Consider the following 4,223-nt stretch of genomic DNA (forward strand, 5'->3'; position numbering starts at 1 on the left):
TATATATGATCGACTGGTTAGCGTGTCGGCCTCACAGTGCAGAGGCGCAGCGTTTGATTCCGGCCTTCCTGTGTGGAGTTTGCATGTTCTCCCTGGGCCTGCGTGGGTTTTTTCTGGGTACTCAGGTTTCCTCCCACTTTCCAAAAAACATGTGTGGCAGTTTAATGGAACACTCTACATTGTCCCTATGTGTGAATGTGAGTGTGGATGGTTGTTTGTCTATGCGTGCCCTGTGATTGGCTGGCAACCTGTTCAGGGTGTTGCCCGCCTACTGCCCAAAGACAGCTGGGATAGGCTCCAGCACCCCCCGCGACCCTCGTGAGGATAAGCAGATCGGAAAATGGATGGATGGATAGATAGTTTAAGATTTTTTTTTTCAAGGGAGGACATCGCACCGTGCTATTGCAGCACAGGTGGACATGGCCCACAGAGCGCTTGAAGACTGCTTAAAAATAATGTACGAGTGTCTCAAACAAAAGTGGCCCCATCACACAAGCTATGAGTCCATTATTCTCCTGTGCAAGTTTTAATAAACAAATGCTTTAATATGATAATAGGTCAGATTGGAACTCTCACTTTAAAGTATGATTCCGGTAAAAGAAAGTGAGTCAGTTGAATTTACAGAATACTTTCACATCATGGCGCATGGTCAGGGTGGTACCACCTCTGCCTTAATTTGAGCCAGGACAAACTCTGAATATAATGACACTGTGCAAAGGAGCTCGCATGACATGTAGAACTGAACGTCGTGTGAGTTATAAAGATAAAAATGTGTCTATCAAAAGTGAGGCACCTCACAAGTAAATGGTGAATAAACTCAAATGTAACTCACCAGCTAACATTAGCGCACAGCTGGCATTCTACAGGCGAAATCAGGGGGCAACTTGTGAACACCCAGTTAGACGCCTGTAAATTTATATCTGTTTTCAAAAATGAAACTCTCTAATGAAAGAAAATTCAAAGTTCAAGTTGATATTAATACTAGTTAAAAATAAACCGATGAGAAATTCAGTGTACTAATTTTTTTTTTAAACACACGAAAGCAAGATGTGCAAAACTACAATGTTTATTTTTATGTACACGGTATAATCATAACAATATTAAAAACAGCCAGATAATGATGATAATAATAATAAGAATAACAATAAAAGAAGTTAACAGTCGATGATTTTTCAAGAAGTGAGAGATGAAAACAAACTTAAATTCTCCAGTCTTGCCACCTAGTGTAGCCAAATGCCATGGGTCATATCAAATGTTTATTTACATCTATGCTGTAGGTCACCCCTAACTGATGGCAGGAGTTTGGATACCCCTAGTTTTCAACCATGCAAACATTTTTTTTTAACCCTTCTGCCTAAAAGAATCAAAATTGAGAATAATTTGGAAAAGGGAATCAAAGTGAGGAATTGTTCAAATTCAAACGACGCCCAAGCCTACACAATACACTTTTAACAACTGAGTTAAATATTTACGGAAAAAAAAAAAAAAAAAAAAAAAGGACATTTTAGCCAACACGCTGGAATGTAACCGGCCGAACAAGTCACAACTCAATCGATGATAACACAAATTGAATGATAAAAAATGTTGAACATAACTTCTGACCACGATGGGGTGGAGGGGATTTCTCCCAGTTTGCGCTCCATGCCCCACATCCGAGAAAGTTATCGGTGAAGTAGTTCTTCCGCAAACAAACCAGAGGTGATGAAAACCCAAGCTTATTGGCAGTGCTTCAAAGCACGTGAAACGATTGCTGTTCGTTTACACACACATACAACTTTCACAAGTCTACTCAAACAAAGACATACTTTCACACAGATTAAAGCAATGCAGCAAAGCCGTTACTCGCTTCAACTTGACCGATATCAACATCTATCGTGGTAGATATCTACCAAGTAAAGGTGGCATCTGTAAAGCTGACTTACACGGGACAGACCAAAAAGATGCCCTGAGAAGAATGAGATTGGGGTAAAAACACACGCACACACACACACACACACACACACACACACGAAAACTATTATGAAGACAATGCATATATATTCGCTGCAATTTAAAAAAATGTTTTAGAGCTGCTCACAAACAATTATTTTAATCATTTGATTTTGATACCTTGATTTAACCATAATTTTGCCTCGGGTACCCGTCTGTTTGGTGTAGGTCAAGCTAACCGTAGCGACCCTATGCATGACGGTCACACGCTGCCAACATGGTGAGGAGGCTAACTTCTAAATAGATTTTCGCAAATTTAGTCGCACACGGACATAGGTGCGCCTTTATTTTGAAATTATACGTGGCAGCGAGTGGGGGTGTGACGTATGACTTCCGACTGAAAGCGGAACTGTTCCCACTAACGTCAACATGACATTCTGAAGTCAGTTTCAATTACTAATTAAAGACGATATACATACATACTCATATGTATGTATATCACACAACTTCTTTTCAAAGGGAGTTTAATCGGCGAAAATGACTGCACACTTTGGGCGCGTTCGGAAATTTGCTCTAACACCAGTGCACTACTCTGAGTGTGTGTGTTCGGAGAGCCAGAGTGCGCACCGCTCCTCGCAATTTCAGAAAACAACCTATGTTCTGAACCAATCAGCAGCCCGTGCGTGAAACGGTTTCATATGTTACTTGACACACTGGCGCACCACTCGATGTACACTGGCACTCCGTTTTTGGTGCACTCGGAATTTCCGAACTGCAAATTTGAGCAATACACTGAATTTCCAAACGGTTGGAGTGAAACAGTGCGGGCTAAGAGCCTATTTTCGAATGCGCCGCTTGATGCTGGCAGCTGCAGTTCCTACTGAGCAGGACTCTATGGTGCACCCAAATTTCATGATGTGGCAACTGAAAAAAAAATTATAGCGTGTACACGTACAACGAGCCGAAGTATCTTCAACTTTACGAGAGCCTCGGCGGTCAACCGCATCCGCCGCCGGAGAGTGATGACAAAAAGTTCCCTTTCTGTTGTAACTGTACTTTTTACCTTTGGTGTTAGATACAATAATCCTGTGGATTAAATAGACATTGGATTATAGAACAAATTGACATCTTTTTGTCAATTATTTTAATATATGTGTTTATTAATCATGATTGCAGTATCAATCAAAATTTATTTTTTCCATAAAAGCAGAGCCCTTCTGTCAGTGATTTATGCAGTGTGTTAATTTTGGCAAATTCACCATTCAAATATTCATCATATCTGTCCGATAAATATCTCCTACAGTGGTGCCTTGATTTAAAAGTTTAATTTATTCCGTGACCACATTCATAACTGAAAACAATGTCCCCATTGGAACAAATAGAAAAAGCAATCCATTCCAGCTGTTGAAAATACGCCAATAATTTTTTTGGTATCACATTTTTTAAAACAGAGCAAAAACAATCACTCCCCAGTACTGTAATTAATGAAAACATACGGTAGTAGCAATTAAATAGAATGTCAAGAATCAAACAGTTTGTGCTTGACGATCTAATACTTTGGTGCTCATTGGTATTGTGCTTCTTTTTGTGTGTGCGTGCGCGTCTCGGCCACCAGGGAACCGTATACCACAGACATTCATGATAGAGTTTCAAAACTAAGGACAGTGGTCAGAGTTGTTCTTTACAGAAGATAAATACACATGTAAGTATTGTAATACTGTCTGTGTTGCTGCACCGTTTGTGTTCAAGTATAAATTGGGTTGTAACTACTGCACCATTGATGCTACCATGCTCCCTTCGTTCCTCTGCCGATGGCATTTTGCATTGTGTGTCAGCATGTGGACTTTTGAAAGTGATGTGGTTTTGTTAAATATATAACGTGTAATTCTCGTTTTATGTTTAAACCTCAACTGGAAAGGATAGTAAAGCACTTACACCTCCTCCGCTTTTTTTTTTAAAGAAGAAAAATCTGCTGTTTGCTGCCACCAACTCAAAGAAAAAAAAAACATATTGGATGAGCTACGGCTGATACTTTGAATAAGTTGTGAGACGGATTCTTCAAAAATAAACGCGTCCTCTAATGTTAACCGTGTCCGTGATGTGACACGCACGTGCGCGATACACGACATTGAGTGAAATGGGGGTGGGAAGACGATCTACGGCAGTGCTTACAGAAGTAAATATGATCCACCATGGATTGGCTCATTATTTATCAACTTGATGATGGCAAACAAATATTGACCAGTGGGTAAGGAAGGTACTTAACCAATCAAAGGGGGTGGGGTGGGGTGGGG

At 40.3% G+C, this 4,223-nt stretch overlaps 1 long non-coding RNA gene across 1 annotated transcript in view; it reads right to left on the minus strand.

Annotated features, from left to right (window-relative positions):
- LOC109530625 (uncharacterized) overlaps positions 1-4,223 on the minus strand; it is a 14,094-nt gene that overhangs the window by 5,102 nt on the left and 4,769 nt on the right. The window lies entirely within an intron of this gene.

This window comes from Hippocampus comes, unplaced genomic scaffold (assembly GCF_001891065.2).
Source record: "Hippocampus comes isolate QL1 unplaced genomic scaffold, H_comes_QL1_v1.1 scaffold96, whole genome shotgun sequence".
NCBI classification, from domain to species: domain Eukaryota; kingdom Metazoa; phylum Chordata; class Actinopteri; order Syngnathiformes; family Syngnathidae; genus Hippocampus; species Hippocampus comes.